We start from the raw sequence: 19,323 nt of genomic DNA, 5'->3' as shown, positions 1-19,323 counted from the left end.
GCCAAATTGTACTTCTCCTAAATATTTGTAATATGAAGTACACTGCACTAGCCTTCGTAGTAGTTGCGACTCTATAACTAAAGGATGTATGACTGCAAAACGTGCGTGAGGCTGTAAGCAAAACTTGATTCGGACAACGTTACTAGTTAGGAGTTAGGAGTTAGGGACAACGTTAAGAGCGGACAACGTTACTACATTCTTCGTTCAATTTGCAAACTGCGCCACGGCAGGTGTCAGCCTTCTATGCACCACCATGAGGGGGCGCGCTTGTAGTTTTGTGGCTGGTCTGACGAGGTTCACGGTAGGGCGCACGCTACCGACCACGCCGGCGAAGCAAAACAACAGGTGCCTCTTTGTAGCGTGCAAGTATAGCGCAAGCGGGTTCCGTGGCAATCGCTATAATTGTGAGTCTCAGCAAGATCGACGACACTCACGCAGTTCGTGCTCCCACTGCTGCTTACTGTGACATCATCGTGACAATTGACGTTGTGTTTCACTTGCTGTCAGCTCTGTTGTGTTATCGTGCCGGGTGTTAGCTGCGTAGGTCTCATGCGTCGCGTGATGGTTTTTCGATGTTATAAAACATGCCTCGCTGCTTTCTCACTAGTTGCCGAAGCTGTTACGACTCTACGACTCTGCGAACTTAAAAAGAACATGAAAAGTGCAGCATTGTTCGGTTGGGCTGTTCAGTCCATGTATCATCATTCACTTGCCAAAAATTTAACTTCAATATTGTGACGAGAATTCATTTCTTCACGAGAGATTTCAACTACCGTTTAGAAAGCAAGGAAAGGTGGCTGTAGCAAACAAAAAGGCACGCCTCCAGTAACTCCGGCTCTCTCCCTTGAAAAAAAAAGTGACTGCCAATTTGTTTGTTGTAGCATCGAATAAGACTTTGCTGAAATCATTGTATTTTGCATTTTATAACCTTATAAGGGACACGCTTTTTTTTGAATTCGTGTGCTATAATTCCTTCAAAAAAAGTTCGAATCGTAAATTTGAGTTATCTGAAACGAACAAGTTATTCTAGGCTTTACAATTTCAACATCTCCGGTGGCATCAGATGAATGTGGTGTGTGCCTCATTACATAACAATAACTAAGGTTATATGATTACGATGCACGTCGGGGTTTTTTGGGCCACCTATGGTTTCTCTAACTGCACCTGAATTCAAGTGCATGATCCTCCAGCATTTACCCTTAAGCCCACTGCAACGGTTTTTTAATATATTTGGTTGAGTTTTAAAGAACAAGAGCGCAATACGGCTAAATTAACACAATGCTCGCGAAATTCAGGCATCGCACTCGCATCTCCGCCCCGTGGCACTGCATTACCTCACAACTGGTGCATCGATTGCACACTCGCAATAACCTCGGTGCACTATCACGAAAAATAACTCTCGCCATGGCAAATTAACCGCAAGAACTCTGTTTACCACTGTGCATAGAATACATTACGTTGTGGCGACCGGTTAAATGGCATCGGAAGCGCCACCTAAGGAGAGGGAAATGAAAGGGGCCGCGTTACGCCGCCTCGTCCAGCGGAGTTTGCAAACTGAAGAAAAATCTAGTAACGTTGGTAGTGAACGAGGCGGAGCCAAGCCTGCAGGCACAGCTGCGCCTGCGCAGGTTTGCTTCAATGCGCGTCCGCGATGGCACAGTGGCGCTCCGCGCAGCACGTCCGCATGCTCACGTGTTCACCTTAACAGTAGACGGCACTATACATTGTGACTTGTGAAGATCAGCCCCAGGTGCGCGAATAGAATAAAAAGAATTGTAATCTGTAATGGTGACATATCAAAATACATTGCTCCATTGACTTAGCTTTTAAGAAAAGTTGTTTTCGGATTTTTGATTCTTTTCTCTTCCCTTTCTACTTTTCTTCCTTTCGTTTTTTATTCGGGTCTTTTTCCTTTTTACTTTCATTTATTTCTACCTTTTTTCTCAATTTCTTTCTTATTGCTGTTTAGTTTTTTCGTTCTATTTCTCCCGTGTATTTCTAATTCTATTTTGCTCTTGTTTCCTCTTTTTTTCATATTCGACGCGTTGTCATGACGATAACGAAGGAAGATTCGGTGTGCCCAAAATAAAGCTCATTATTTGGCAAAACATCTGGACGGGGAAAATAAAAACGAAAACTGCAACAAGGAATGCTAGCTGTAAGCTGGTTTATTTACTCGATTTTCAGAACTGAAAATAGAAACAACTCAGTTTTCAGCATTCACGCAGTAGAAATAATTATTGCAGGAGCTTTTTGTGCTCAAACTGCAATATGAATATTTATTGATTTGTTCGATATGTTGTGTTTAACGTCACAAAACCACCATATATAATATGAGGGGCACCGTAAAGGATGGCGCCAAAAATTTCGGCCCCCTGAGGTTCTTCATCATCACCATCAACCTTACTACGCCCACTGCAGAGCAAAGGCCTATAATCCGCCAATCAACCCGGTCTTGCGTTTTCTGCTGTCACGTTCTACCTGCGAACTTTTTAATCTCATCGGACCACCTAAACTTTGTGTATCCCCCTCATGCGAATGCCTTTTCTGGGAATCCAGTCAGTTGCCCATCATGACAAGTGATTACCCTGCCTACGTGCTACGTGCACGCTCCCTGTTCATTTCTTATTTTATTGCGATATCAATTTAATGAACATACTCGGCTGGACTTTGCCGCCGGCGTCGACGTCGACGTGGGCATCACCATCACTCACCGTATAATGATTGACTGATTAATAGAGTATTGGCGCAAGGGCCAGGTGTGACCAACGAGCACCGGTGCGATGATAATGAACCGTGCGTTACGCAGTGTGGATAAAACAGATGCGACGTGGCTGTAAATGGGCGTAAAAACAGTCGATGTAGGTGCGTAAAATATACATGGAGTAAAATTATGGCAATGACAAATGATGTGAACTATGGAGACAAAAAATGTATTAAAAATAATACGTGTATGAAATAAAAACTTGGTGTGGAGCACTAGTGGCTCGGCACAGCCCTTAAAACAAGGGCATGGAGGCCTGGGCTCATTGAAAGCTGCTATCACAGCGGCATCTTCAGAGACAGGATGCGCTTTGAACTTGTCGGGCTGAAAACATTCAATACTACATCTTTTAGAAACCCTACGACTGATTTTGCGTCAAAAACTGGCTCTTCGCTGAGACACATAATAGTATGTAAAGGAAGAAGATAGCGGTATGCTAAAGGAAAATATATCTTTCTCTTTCAGCTTCAGGACACTCCAGGAGTACGTGGAGGACGGTTAGCGTCTTGCCACATCTACCACAAGTAGGAGCTTCATCGCCATTCAGCCGAAAGCTATGGGTACCATATGTGTGTCCTATTCTGAGGCAACAGAATAGGACATCAGTTCGCCGTGTTCTTCTGGCGGAGGTTCAGTAACCTAACCGCAGCTTTATCAAGTGAAGCTTATTATTGCTTTCTGTGTCCCACAAGCGTTGCCAGTGGCTTCACAGTTTTCTACGTAGGAAGGGTTTTAGATCTGTTGCAGGGACAGTAGTGGTAGGGTTAATAGCGCGCAATATATTTGACGTGGTCATTTGGTCAGCTAACACATCGCCCTCGATGCTTCTATGGCCAGGTACCCAGCAAATAGCAACATGCTGGTTGGACTTAAATGCTGTACACAGAACGGAATACAGCTCAGTTATTACCGGATTTCTGAATCTGAAAAGCAATCTTAATGCAATTACGATGCTTAACGAGTCTCTAAATATAATTGATTTTGCGTAGAATCCCGAATCGCCATGTGGTATCGTACGCTTTTTCCAAGCCTAGGAATACCAAAAGTACAAACTGCCTATGAATAAATGCATCTCTGACGTATGTTTATATGCGAACAAGGTGATCTATTGTCGACCTTCCCTCTCTGAAACCACACATAAGGGGGTCTAGTATATTGTTACTTTCTAGAAAGTTGATTAAGCGCCGGTTAACTCATATAGTTTGCATAGACAGCTTGTTAACGCTATTGGCCCGTAGCTGGTGGCCAAGAACAGGTCTTTGCCTTGTTTAAGTACCGGGAGGACTGTCGCTTCTTTTGATGACAATGAAATATACCCAGCTTCCCGCATGGTATTCAAGAGGGTTAAGAGTGTTTTTAGTGATTCGGGGGGAAGTATACTTGATCATTTCGTACATTATACGATCGCTACCTGGCACCGAGTTGTTGCAGTACGCAAGAGATGCTTTAAGTTTAGCTGATGTAAACGGGAAGTTGTAAGTCTCAATGGATAGAAGTTTACATCTAAGGGGTTGCCGCTCTTCGCGTTCTTTGAACTTTAAGAACGTTTCTGTATAGTGTGATGGACTTGAGACATATTCAAAGCGTTCAGCCGAGGCAGTCCGCTTGCTCCTCCAGGTTCTCCTCTCGGCTACTTACCAAGGGTGGGGGTGTGACTTCTGACCCATTAACTTGTTTACCTTGTTCCAAACCTTTGTTTTGTCGGTGTAAGAATTTATACCGGAGATGTACCTATTCCAACCATCTTTCTTTGCAAGACGACGCGTTCTTCTGGCTTGGGACTTAACCTGTTGGAAATTGACGAGGTTTTCAGCCGTTGGGTATTATTGGAGTAATCTCCAAGCTTTATTTTGACTATTGCGCGCTTTCCGACAATCGTCGTTCCGCCATGGGATGCGACACCTATTAGTCATTCCGTTAGTTTGCTCAATACGTTTCACTGCAGCGTCAATAATAAAACCTGTTAAGTATGCCACTGCATTGTATATATTAAAATCAGCAATGTCATCTCCGTCTAAAAATGTAAGTTCTCAGAACAGTTCCCAGTTGGCTGACTTGGTGTTCCAACGAGGAACGTCAGGCGAGCATGTATCTTCTGTTTATACTTGTACTCATTTGGGAAGTGGTTACTCTCAAAGGGGTTCTTGAGAACGAACCGCTCCAGATATGGAATTAATGTACTCAAGACAATACTTAGGTTTATAAAAGAGTATGTGTTGTGTAGTGCTATAATAATTTGGTTCTTTTTTTGTTCAGTAAACATGCACCTGACGAAAACAGAAAGTGTTGTATTAGGCGTCCTCGCGCATCTAAGCGGGAGTCGCCCCATAGAAGAATATGTGCATTTAGATCACCAACGACCATATATGGTGAAGGAAGTTAATCAATGAAGCTTTGAAATTGTGTCTTCAAAAGTTGACAGCACAGAGGAATGTAAATAGAAGTAATTGTTAGTAGCTTCTCGAACAGCACTGCTCGGCCAGCAACTGCCTCAGGAGATGTTCGGAGGTTTAATTGCTTATAGGCAACACCTTTATCAACTATTTTAGCGACACCGCCCGACGAGGTGGCAGCGTTGTCACAGTTTTGCGGAAGATGGCATATTGCTTTAGAAAGTTTGTGTGGACTTTAGTTGTGTTTCCTGAACACACAGCACCTTTGGAGTATGTTTATTAAAACGTTCTCTAATATCATAGAGGTTATGGAGAAGTCCTCTCACATTCCACCGTAAGATCTGTGTGTTCCTTTTAGATGTGTTTTTTGCTGTGTGCTCAAGGATGGAAAATTATCTCATGGACCCTTTCCAGGGGCCGTGACACGAGATTTTTGTTTTTTGGATCGGTCTATGGAGTCACGCCGATCCTTAGGCGCTGATTGGGCCCTCACGCCCGGTGTTGTGGCCATTGCCTCTTGCGAAGCGCTGGACATGCACTCGCGAGCGCTGCGTTTGTTTTGAGGGCCTCGCCTCAAACGACGAGACCTTCGTGGCCCCCAGCCCGGAGGTTGGTGGGTCCTTCTTGGATCGCGGAACAGCACTGCCTGCAACCGCTGAGAGGCGGATGGCGTCACTGATCGCTCACTACGCGTGTGCCAGACATCCGCCAGAGGCCGTCGTGGCGCTGCTACCTAACGCGCCACTTCGGCAAAGCTGGTTTCTGGTAGAAAAAACACCTGCCTTCGTGCCTCCTTAAATTAAATGTATGGTTTTACTTTAATTGTGTCAATTCCATTATCTCTTTTCCAGCATGAGCATGACCGTGAGTATGCGACATGCTCCCCGTTACAGTTTGCACAGTGAAGAGTGTTTTCACAGGCATCAGATGTGTGTTCTTCAGCACAGCATTTCGCGCAACTTAGGCGACCTCGGCAGTTCTGGGAACTGTGGCCGAATCACTGGAATTTTAAACATGGGAGAAGGTCTGGTATATAAAGCCTCACTCGGAGCCTGATGTACTGTTACGAAAGACGGTGACACCAACATGGTCCTGAAGGCGCCACTACTTCGAACTCCGCCGTGAAGGTCACCAGCCATTTGGTAGCGTAGGCTTCTCAGGTCGCGACTGCTTCTTCCCAGAGTTGATAGACGAGCGGACGAGACGACGGTGAGTTAAACAGGCTTTATGTACAGCATAGATACTGAGGCGTTACAAATTCGGCACTGGGGCCGACAGTTAAGGAACTCGAGGAGCCGAGCTCTCTTCTCTGACACATAGTTTTACTGCTCGCGACGCGCCGCAGGGCTTTTTTATATGCACTGGGAGGATTCCTCGAGTAACCGAATGTCCAACCAGAAGCGTCGCCGGTCGTGAGGTCAGAATATTCCAATGGGGTCGCCGCTGGGCCGTGTCATTCTCATCAAATACGGAGCCGCTGCACGTGGCTTTACCCAAAGACGAGTGACGTCGCCCGCATTGCGTAAGACTCACCAAACACAAAGGCGCCTATTGCTGCAACGGGCACGTGAGCTGAGGTGGCTCGCTGTGCGTGCGCGACAAAAAGGAGCCGCCACGTGATGACGCGGTTGAGTTCACTTCAAGCGGGCTCGCGTGCTGGCCTTGACACAGATTGCCTTTTTCAGAGGCATGGACGTTCGGTGTGGACTCGCAGGCATAACAGCACCCCTGCCGCCAGACAATGCTCCGGAAAGACGAGCTGCTTCCACGTGGCTAAGATGTCAAGTGCACTCGTTCGCAAGGTCCCTCCAGGTTCGCCTCCAGGGCCATGGGGAGAATGCAGCTCCAGACTCCGTTCCGGGAACACATCCCATTATTGAGGACGGATCCTAGCTCCACAGGCTTGTCGCCACAACTTGTCGGCCCGCTTCGCGCGTCTCTACTGACGATCTTTGGCCTCAGCACTTGTCGATGGTTCTGCAACTTGTCAAGAACGGTTCGACAACCGACAACACACGACACAAGCAATTGCCCTCAGTCACCCGACAGAACACCAGACAAAGTATAGTACAACATATACCTAGCTACGTGTCTATCAGAATTTCCTTCCCTCTACATCAAAGGCACACGTGGGACACAAGACTCTTAAAATGAGAACTCAATATTTTACACGTACAACAACGTAACGAAATAGAATGTAACATAAAGTTGGCTCCTTGAGCTCATTCTGGACGAGAGCGCTCAGCAAAGGCCGTATTGAAGACAAAATTTTGCCCCGAATCGCCAGCGAGAAACCAAAAGGCGAAGGTACTGACTAAACGCACGGCTCAATGCGTCTGCATTAGCGTTTAGCTTTCCTTTTTCTTAGCGAAAGTCAAAGCTGTGCTGTTGGAGTATGATGCTCCACCTCAGTAACCGGCCACTTTTAAGCGACGATACTTATGCGCTACCAACAGCTACTCATACTTTCGACGTTGCACAGGTGAACAAAGACACGGCTTGCTACAGATTGGCTCCTCACAAGTTAGCTCGATATCGCGTTTTATCACCGTCGTGTTTCCGGGATGTTCCGAAAACACGTCTTCAAACTCGGAAACTATCCTTTTCTGGTCCTCCTTTTGGACTTCACCTAATCTAGGCTCTAGGTTCCACTGCTCCAAGATTACCTCCGATCCCCTTTCGATTACATCACTAGAAGTCAAAATTTCTGCTCCCTCTTCTTCTGAAGCATTCAGCAGCAGATTTACGACCACTTGACGTTGAACGTATGGTTTTATCAAGTTACTGTGGTAAATTTCGTTCGGCCACCTTCCTAATTTAACTTCATAATTGGTATGAGAAAGCTTCGATATTACTTTGGCGGGCCCTCCCCAATGAACCCCAAGCTTGTTCTTTTGGGACGGCCGCAGGAGCATTACCTGACTTCGTACTTCAAAAGCGCGCTTCTTTGCCGATTTGTCGTAGTACTCCTTCGACAACACATGTGCAGCCTTCATGTGGCTTTTCACCAAATCTTTCGTTTTTTCAAGCATATGAAGGAGGTCTACAGGAGGTTTCAAGCACTTGAAGGAGAACATACGCAACTACATTAGGGTCCTCATCGTATCCCTCCCAGGACTCGCGCAGCATTCGCAATGGTAATCTCAAACTCCTGCCATACAGAAGCTCTAGAGGGCTAAAACCAGTGCTCTCATGAGGAGCTGATCTCAAAGCGAACATAGCGGGAGGATTACACGCTTCCCAGTCGCATTTGTGTTCGTAGCAAAAAGCTCTCAGTATCCGTTTCAGAACGGATTGCATACGCTCTAGCGGATTATATTGCGTGTGATGGATCAAGCTGTGCACTACTTTTATTCCACATTTATCCATAAAGATAGAGGTAAGGCAGCTGGTGAAGACACTATCATTGTCACATTGGATTTCAGAAGGAAATCCTACGCGTGCAATTATGGATAGCAATGCATCCACGACATGAGTGGAATTGAGCTCCTTAAGTGGTATCGCTTCCGGAAATTTTGACCGACAACCTTGCCTTGACTCTCGCAATGGCCCGACAATATCAAGTACTCGGCGCCGAAAAGGTTCTGTGATAACTGGCACAAGCTTCATGGGTGCCTTCTACTTTGTTTCATTCACCTGTGGAATGAGCAGACTGGACAGCTGGGTGGTCGAGAAACAAGTGACCCCATCGTTTATTCTGCGTTGGCAGTTATAGTCGAAGGTGGAAAGGGTTAGAAAAGGTGAGGGCCAAGAGTACGCACGAGGAAATCATGCATGTAGATAGCACATGTGCTTTCATCAGATATAATACATCATCATTCCAAACAGTGGACGAAATTAATGCCGCTGGCTTGTCTGCTGAAACTGCTGGTCATAACCCAGACTCTCTGGCAGCCGCGTCTGTCGTCGACGGCGTCTCAGCGGTTGAGGCGACGGCTGCTGAGCTTCCGTGGGCGAGGCTGCGGTGGTCGATGACGCCTCACCTTGAAATGGGATGTGGTTGTTGGCACATTCTTCGTCATCTGATGAATCAACACTATATGGTTCCTTCGTCGCCAGAACGTGCCGACGGTTGCGCCTCAGCACGGTGTTGTTCTCTGTGTGTAGGTAGAAGGACCGTGGGCGGGCTGATCCGATCACTTTAGCTTTCGTTGCCCATGGCGTCCCATTCAAGCGGACCACGTCATTTTCGAAGAGGCTAGGTAGGGTGCGCCTATGAAGACTTCTCTGGCGGTGTTTCTTGACGAGCGTTGCTGACATTAGATTGAAGTCCGGCAATGGTGTGCGCAGCCGCCTTCCTAGCAAGAGTTCGCCCGGAGAACGGCCATCTTCAACAGGACTCGCCCTGTAATTCAACAAGCCCAGCCAGAAACACTCTCCTGCAGCTTTTGTTTTCTTTAGAATGCGTTTTACAACTTGTACACTCTTTTCTGCGAGCCCATTCGATTGCGGGTACTGCGGGCTTGATTTCACATGCTTAAAGTCGTAACGCTTTGTAAAAATATTGAACTCTTGGCGGCTAAACTGTGGGCCATTATCAGTACAAACCTCGGCTGGTATGCCGTACCTTGAAAATATTGCACTCAGTCTTTCGATGACAGTACTGGCTGTTGTATCGGGCAGTAGCTCCACCTCAGGAAAATTGGACATCAAGTCATAGGCGCACAAATAATGTCTTCCCGAGTACTGAAAGAGATCGACACCGATACGGTACCATGGCCGAGTAGGCGTTGGTTGCATTATTCAAGGCTTCGATGGCTGCTTATAAGCGTATGTCTTGCAAGTTGGACATCTTTCGATCAAGGACTGAATTTACAAGTTTATATTCGGCCAGTAAACTATTTGTCTTGCTCTAGCTTTACACTTTACCTGGCCAAGATGGCCTGTGTGGATCCGTTTCAACATGTCGCTAAGCATGCTTGTCGGTATCACCACTTTAGTGCCTTTCAATAGTATGCCGTTTACTACGGACAGGTCGGCGGCCACCGGTTTCAGGGGGCCAATGACAGGCTCTCCCTTGGCAAGCTTTCTTAGCACCGTGCCAAGATATGTATCGAGAGCTGTTTCCCGTGCAAGTTTTCTAGCGTTTCACTTACGACTGCTGATACGACCGTGACGGCATGGATCTCGACGTCCCTCGTGCCTGCAGCTCCCTCGATTCCAGGAACAGGTGATCGGGACAGCTTATCAGCAAGGGTCATCTGTTTACGAGGAATGTACGTCAGCGTGTAATCATATTTCATCAGTCTAAAAAATCGTTCCACTCTGGGTGGAATATCGCTTATGCCTTTCTTTGATATTGCCACGACATAGTGCCTGCATTCAAACAACGCGCCCATCACCACGTGCACAGAGACATACATGGGCGCCATCTAGTGTTGCGCAGAGACGATGATGATAGCACGAGAACCCAGCTGGGCCCTGCTGATGTGTGCCACGCGCTTGGGACTTCTTGAAGAAGTAGAAAAAGAAGACATCTTGCCGTTCTGCTGTAACGTGCTACGACCATAGTCCCTTTGAGTTGTGGGCACAGGTTCGCCCTTTAATAAATACGTTTTATTATACCCCGAGTCCTTCAACATCGTTACATTTCTGGTGGAGGTGCTGGGTAATGAATCAAAGCCCTACGAACGCAAGACAGCGTAGCCCCGACCACCGGCCAGTTGATACTGCGTAGCCGACACCTGTGCATCAGAGGACCAGTCGCCGTCTTCGAGGTGATTCACCAGAATTCAGCCCACCCCACTTTACACCAAGGGGAACTCAGTCAATGGACGCCGCCACCATGACAAGTCATGTAACACCAGCCCAAGTGGTGATAAATCAGCCTCACCAGCCACCAGTATTTCATGGCGACTCGTATGAAGACGTAGAAGATTGGCTGAACATCTTTGAGAGAGTGGCACGTTTGAACGGTTGGGACGAGAGAGAGAAGCTCCGCCGCGTATACTTTGCTTTGGAGGACTTCGCAAAGACGTGGTATGAAAACCATGAAACCTCCTTTACGACCTGGGATGAATTTCGGCGACAAGCTCTGGCGACTTATGCCAGCGCGGATCGCAAAGAAAACGTGCAGGCTGCGCTCGAATCCAGGAACCAACTCACCAACGAAAGTGTCGCAATGTATATCGAGGACATGATCCGCCTGTTCAAGCGCGCAGATACCCATATGACCGAAGACAAGAAGCTACGCCACCTCATGTGTGGGGTGATTGATAGATTGATATGTGGGGTTTAACGTCCCAAAACCACTATATGATTATGAGAGACGCCGTAGTGGAGGGCTCCGGAAATTTAGACCACCTGGGGTTCTTTAACGTGCACCCAAATCTGAGCACACGGGCCTACAACATTTCCGCCTCCATCGGAAATGCAGCCGCCGCAGCCGGGATTCGAACCCGCGCCCTGCGGGTCAGCAGCCGAGTACCTTAGCCACTAGACCACCGCGGCGGGGCTCATGTGTGGGGTGAAGCAAGAGCTATTCGCTGTTCTCGTCCGCAACCCACCACGAACAGTTGCGGAGTTTCATACGGAAGCGACAGCCATAGAGAAAACGCTAGAACAGCAGGCTCGACAGTACAATCGAGACATAAACTATCCACCTGCCAATGTCTTCTCTGGACGCCAGCGAAGTGACATGGACGCTCTGCGAGAACTCATAAGGTCGGTGATCAGGGAAGAGGTCAGCAAGTTGCAAGCACCTCACACTACAGCAACACTGTCTGTAGTCGACGTAGTACGAGATGAACTGAGGCAGATGAGACATGAGCCGGAGCGTGCGCCACAGCCGATCCAACGCATACCAACGTACTCTGAAGTACTCAGACAACCCGCGGCGCACACCAATGCAGCAGTTACGATGGCCTCTCCTTGCCCACAAACGGTACGCAGCGCACCTCGTCCACTGGAACCGACGGCTACCTACCTGCCACGAGCCCGTCGTGTAGCTCGCTACGTAGATCAAAGGCCCCGGAAAAGTGACATCTGGCGTGACCATGAGCGCAGGCCTTTGTGTTTCCATTGTGGGGAAGCAGGTCACCTGTATAGGTTCTGCCCTTACCGACAGGCAGGATTAAGGGGCTTTCCGTTGTACGCCCCATGCCCTCGAAACGGTAAACGGCCAACCGAGATCGAAGAGTACTTGTCCGCGCGCCAGAGCCCACTCACCTCACGCCAACATCAGCCAAGATCGCCGTCGCCCAGGCGTTACAGATCACCCAGCCCACGTGCTTCTTCCGCACGGTCTGGGCACCGTTCTACAAGCCCACACCAGGAAAACTGAAGCAAGCGACCTGTGGAGGTGAGGCCGCTGATAACGACAGTTGCGAAGATCCTCCATTGCGGTTTCAAGGTGACGATGCTATGTTTACAGAGGATAAGCGCAGCAGTGCGAAGATTACTTCAGATTTGCGGTTGAAAATAGACGGATACGAGCTGAATGCTTTAGTTGACACCGGCGCTGATTATTCGGTAATGAGTCACAAATTGGCAAAGAAACTGAAAAAGGTTGTAACAAAATGGAGTGGGGCACAGATACGCACGGCAGGTGGCCACACTATTACACCGCTCTGCAGATGCACCTCAAGGCTCCAAATAAGAGCCTTTACTTACGTTGCTGACTTCATCGTGCTGCCGGACTGTTCAAGGGAGCTTATACTAGGAATGGATTTTCTGCAAGCCAATGGAGCCATAATTAATCTGCGCAGATCCAGTGTAACGTTTTCGACAGAACAAGCTATGTCGGTGGAGGAATCGGAAAAGCGACGTCTTACTGCTCTGCGCGTTGTTGATGATGACGTCACAGAGCCACCTCGCTGTAGTTTAATGGTGCTTGTTGAAAATAAGGCATTTTGTGACCACGAAGGAATAGCGGATGGAAACGTAGAGCTATTTTTAAACAAAGGAATTTGCGTGGCAAGGGGTGTTGTTCACTTAACGAATGGCCGCTCAGTTGTCCTCCTTACGAATTTTGGGAATGAATGTCAGCACATCGCGCAAGGTATGGCTATCGCCTATTTCCACGAGTTCTGCATGGCGACTGAACTATGCAGTTTAGCGACAACGCCAACCACTCCACAAGAGACCTGCAACGTCGACGCATCAGTTAACGTCAACCATAGGCTCCCAGAATATCAAAAGAAACGATTGTTTGCCCTTATAAAAGAGTTTTCGGACTGCTTTTCAACGTCCTCTAAGGTGCGACGAACGGCTATTGCAAAACACAGGATTATAACAGAAGAAGCCACGAGACCGATTTACCAACACCCATATCGAGTATCGCAAAAGGAAAGAGACGTCATCAAGAAACAAGTGGAGGAGATGCTTTCAGATGACGTGATCCAGCCTTCCAGCATTCCATGGGCGTCTCCCGTAGTGCTTGTTAAAAAGAAAGATAACAGCCTTTGATTCTGCGTCGACTATCGGAAACTCAACAGCGTACCGAAACGGGATGTATACCCTCTGCCGCGTATCGATGATACACTCGATCGACTACGGAGTGCGAAATACTTCTCCTCCCTTGATCTCAAGAGCGGATATTGGCAAATTGAGGTGGATGAGCGCGACCGTGAAAAGACGGCATTCATAACCCCAGACGGACTCTACGAATTTAAAGCGCTTCCATTCGGCCTGTGCACAGCGCCAGCTACGTTTCAGAGAATGATGGACGCTGTCCTCGCGGGACTGAAATGGCAGTCCTGCTTGGTGTACTTAGATGACGTTGTCGTATTTTCCGCTACATTCGACCAACATCTAAAGCGACTCCGCACAGTATTAGAAGCCATTCGTTCAGCAGACTTGACCATCAAGCCAGAAAAATGCCACTTCGCTTTTGAAGAGCTTCGATTCCTCGGACACGTCGTCAGCTCCGACGGCGTTCGGCCAGATCCCGAAAAGACAGCTGCCATCGCGAAGTTCCCGACACCCAAAGACAAGAAATCAGTACGTCGCTTCCTGTGTTTATGCGCGTACTATCGGCGATTTGTGGAAAATTTTTCGAACATTGCTGAACCACTTACTAATCTGACAAAAGACGAGGTGCCTTTTAGGTGGGAAAGTGAACAACAGGAAGCATTTGATGAGTTAAGAACACGCCTGCAAGCCTCTCCAATCCTCGCCCACTTCGATGATACTGCCGAAACTGAAGTTCACACTGATGCGAGTAACGTCGGCCTCGGAGCCATTCTAGTCCAGCGGCGAAACGGCCATGAAAAAGTGCTAGCGTATGCCAGCCGCAAGCTTTCGAAAGCTGAGACAAATTACTCTGCAACCGAAAAAGAGTGTCTCGCGGTCATTTGGGCCATAAGTAAATTTCGGCCGTACCTCTACGGTAGACCATTCCGAGCAGTAAGTGACCACCATTGCCTGTGTTCGCTGGCGAATCTTAAGGATCTCTCTGGCCGACTAGCAAGATGGAGCCTTAGGCTACAACAGTACGATGTCACTGTGGTATACAAATCTGGGAAAAAGCACAGCGATGCCGACTGCCTGTCACGCGCACCAGTGGAGACGAGTGAGCCGGAGGAAGAAGACTTCCCGTTTCTAGGCGACGTCCAGGCATCAGAAATCGCTGAACAACAACAAAATGACCCCGATTTGCTGCCGCTTATACAGCGTCTCCAAGGACTCAACGTTAAAGTCCCGCGCACTTTATCCAGAGGGCTCCCTTCGTTCTGTCTTCGGGAAGGGTTCCTTTACAAGAGGAACTTCTAGCCTCATGGTGACAAGTTTTTACTCGTTGTACCTGCACCTTTACGAAACGAGATTCTGCATGCATGTCATGATGAGCCAACATCTGGGCACATGGGTGTCAGCCGTACATTTGCCAGAATTCACCTAAAATACTACTGGCCAAAACTGTTATCATCAGTTCAGCGCTATGTGAAAACTTGCCGTGAGTGTCAAAGACGCAAAACTCCATCCGTGAAACCTGCAGGCCTCCTCCAGCCAATAGAACCACCGCATGCCCCATTCCAACAAGTTGGTATGGATCTCCTAGGCCCGTTTCCGACATCGACTGCACACAAGAAGTGGATAGTCGTAGCCACAGACTATCTCACTCGCTATGCTGAGACTGACTCCCTGCACACTGCAACATCTCTTGAAGTTGCCAAGTTCTTCATCAACAACGTAGTCCTCAGACATGGTGCACCCAGCGGGGTAATTACAGATCGTGGCCCAGCTTTTACTGCAGACCTAATGAAATGTCTGATGCGAATGACCCACACAGACCAGAGAAGAACTACAGCATACCATCCTCAAACAAATGGCCTAACGGAGCGCTTGAACAGAACTCTGACTGATATGCTTTCAATGTATATCGACGTCGAACATAAACTTTGGGATGAAATATTGCCCTACATCACGTTCGCATATAATACAGCCGTTCAAGAAACAACGCGAGTGACACCATTTGAACTTGTATTCGGCCGAAGAGTCACCACTCCACTGGATGCCATGTTACCACTGAATGATGAAAGCAGCAATCCACCTGGCCTAGACGACTTCCTGCAAAGAGCCGAGGAAGCACGACAGATGGCGAGATACAGAATACGCCGCCAACAACGTATCGACTCCTATCGGTACAATCAGCGTCGTACCGAAGCGCATTTTCAACCAGGTGACAAAGTATGGATATGGACCCCAGTGCGTCGCCGCGGACTTTCTGAAAAACTTTTTAGCCACTACTTCGGGCCTTACGAAGTACTCCATCGTGTAAGCGATGTAACTTACTAAGTCAGATCCGCAATACACGGGAGCTCAAAACTCCGCAACTCTACAGAGGTTGTACATGTAGTCCGGATGAAGCCGTACTATGAGAGATCACCGGAAGACCAGTGACGCCTACGCCTACCACGAATCTATTCATTGCCTGACGCATCGGGACGATGCGTGTGAGGAGGGGGATTATGCCACGACATAGTGCCTGCATTCAAACAACGCGCCCATCACCACGTGCACAAAGACATACATGGGCGCCGTCTAGTGTTGCGCAGAGACGATGATGATAGCACGAGAACCCAGCTGGCCCCTGCTGATGTGTGCCACGCGCTTGGGACTTCTTGAAGAAGTAGAAAAAGAAGACATCTTGCCGTTCTTCTGTAACGTGCTACGACCATAGTCCCTTTGAGTTGTGGGCACAGGTTCGCCCTTTAATAAATACGTTTTATTATACCCCGAGTCCTTCAACATCGTTACAATATGTGTATCAGCGGACTGTGATCACTCTCGAGGGTGATGGTGCGGTCATAAACAAAATGATTGAATTTTTCACAACCAAAAACTGCAGCCAAACCCTCTTTTTCAATCTGTGAATATCTTTGCTCCGTTGTTTTAAAGCTCTCGACGCATAGTCTACCGGCTGCCAGCAGTCTCCAGGACGTTGCAGAAGTGCCGCGCCGACCCCACTTTGAGAGGCATCTACAGTTACCTTTGTCTCCAGATTTGAATCAAATATAGCAATCACTGAGGTATTACTTAAATCCCGGCATATAGCCTGCCATTCGCTTTCGTGGTTTGGTGTCCAATAAAAATGGCATCATGTTTCATGAGAGAACGTAAAGTAGACGTACGCTGTGAGAGAGCTGGTAGGTACTTGCTGAAGTAGTTAACTACTCCCAGCAGCCTTTGGACAGCCAATTGGTCCTGAGGTCTTGGCATTTTGAAAAGACCGTCAACAAGATCAGGATTCGGCCTAATACCCTTGTCGCTAATGATGTCACCCAAAAAGAGCACTTCTTGCTGGCCGAAGCGACATTTGGGTGCATTGAAGGTAAGGCCTGCTTTTTCAGCTGTTTGTAATTCTCTGCGCAGCCTCTCATCATGCTCAGCCCTGGTGCGTCCCAAAATTAACACATCGTCTACGTACACGCGTAAACCGGCGAGACCATCATAAACCTCGTTAAGGGCCTTTTGAAACACTTCGCTCGCCGACGCTATACCGAACGGTAGACGAAGAAAGCGATACCGGCCGAAAGGCTTTGCGAATGCGCATAACTTCGACGATTGTTTGTCTAATGCGATTTGATGAAATTCCGCATTTGCGTGGAGCCGCGAAAAGAACTTCGCGCCTGCCAAGTTTTCTTCAATATCCTCGCGACGCGGCATTTGGTAGTGTTCCCTCTTGATGTTTTTGTTGATGGGTCAAGGGTCCATGCAGACCCGCAATTTGTCGTCTTTCTTTAGTACGATGACAAGGGTGCTTACCCAATCTGTGGGGCTGTTGACCTTCTGGATGATGCCCTCCTTTTCCGTTCTGTCCATTTCAGTACGCAGAGGCTCACGCAGAAACAGAGGGACCCTCCTAGCTGGCTGGATGACTGGCACAGCGTCCCTGTGCAGCTCAATTTTGTATTCACGTGGGGTGCACCCTGTTCCGTGGAAAAGACGTGGAAACTCCTTGACAGTTTCTTGGGTGTCATTCGTTGTCAAGCTGTCAAGAGCCCGCTGTACGATTCCAAGCTTCTCGCTGGTGTCCAATCCTAAGATAGTGCTGTGGTCCATCTTTACTACAAAAAATTCACGCACGCCTTGTGACCACCAATCTCAATAAGCGCTGAAAACCTGCCGAGGTGCTTGATCGTGTTGCCACCATATGATCTCAGAACTGCGCTACTGGGCATCAGGGTTGTCGTCTTGAGCTTGCGAAACATTGAAAGTGGCAGAACGTTGGCCTGCGATCCTGTGTCCACCTTTAAGGGGATGTACTTGCCGCCAATACATGCGTTCACATGCCAGTCCCGTTTTCTGCTTGCGCAGCTGCTGGCGACATTCAGTACTTCGAAGTCGTCGCTCTGATGTTGCACTTCATACACGCGTTCTTTCTCACTGCAACAAGACGCGAAGTGGTTGCGGCCACTACATGAGTAACATACTTTTCCGTATGCCGGGCAGCATCTGTAGGCATGCCTTTGGTTGCAACGATTGCATTTTAGGTCGTTCCTGGACCCTCTCGGGGTGCTCTTACTTGCTGTGACAGCATTCATATCGAGTTCTTCCTTTGTTTTCTGCCAAAATTTATTTCGATGAGCTGATGTTTCCGCCGCCTTGCAAAGGATGATTACTTTTTCCAAGGTCAAGTTTTTGTCCCTGAGCATCTTTTTTCGAAGCCTAGGCGAGTTTGTTTCAAAAACAATTTGGTCTCGCACCATGTCATCAGCCATGGTCCCGAAGTTGCAGTGCTGCACTTGTTTTTTAAGCTCGCGTAGGAACTGCTCAAAGGGCTCCGCCTTACCTTTACTGCGGGAACGGAACACGTATCACTCGTGTATTTCATTTTGTTGCTCCAGGCAGTAATCATCGAGTTTGGGATTACGGTGCTGAAATCTTCCTTGTATTCTTCTCCGCTGAACACACAATTGTTGAAAACGTCCAAGGCTTCCTCCCCCACAACGCTGGAGAGCAGGGCCGTTTTCGCTGCTTCCAACCTCGGATTAGCTTGGCATGCCGTCGCTTGTAGAAAAAATTCGAACAGCTGACGAAACTGCGTCCAGTTCCTTCCACCATCAGCTGTCAAACGTAGCGGTTCAGGCAGCCTCAGGTGATCTATGTTGTTGCTTATACGTAGCCCACTTCTGACACCATGTTTCATTCCCGTGTGGAATGAACAAACTGGACAGCTGGGTTGTCGAGAAACAAGTGACCCCATCGTTTATTTGCGTTGGTAGTTATCGTCGAAGGTAGCACAGGTTAGAAAAGGTTAGGGCCAAGAGTACGGACGAGGCAATCATGCATGTAGATAGCACATGTGCTTTCATCAGATATGATACACACTTGTCCGTGAATTTTCCCGCTCTCTGACAGGTGTCGCATGAGCGTACAAAGTCTTCGATATCCTTCCTGCATTTCGGCCACTAAAACTAAAGAGAAACTCTATCCTGGGTCTTTATATGCCGAGATGCCCTGCCCACGCGTTTTCATGCGCCAGTTCTAATAAATGGCGACGATACCTTTGTGGCATCAAGAGCTGCTCATACTTGCGACCTTGCGCATTTCTGTAGCTCCGATACAGGAGCCCGGCTTTCTAAAAAAAAACATTCTTTTTATTTTTTCCCAAGATTACGCTTTCCATCAGCGCTTTAATCGAGAGGTCCTCACGCAGCTCTCGAATGAGCGTTTCTCGATCAACACTTGACAACATACTCCAACTTTCCGCTACAGGTGAGAGCG

Source organism: Rhipicephalus microplus, chromosome 2 (assembly GCF_043290135.1).
Source record: "Rhipicephalus microplus isolate Deutch F79 chromosome 2, USDA_Rmic, whole genome shotgun sequence".
Taxonomy (NCBI): domain Eukaryota; kingdom Metazoa; phylum Arthropoda; class Arachnida; order Ixodida; family Ixodidae; genus Rhipicephalus; species Rhipicephalus microplus.
Note: the sequence above shows the minus strand (reverse complement) of the source record.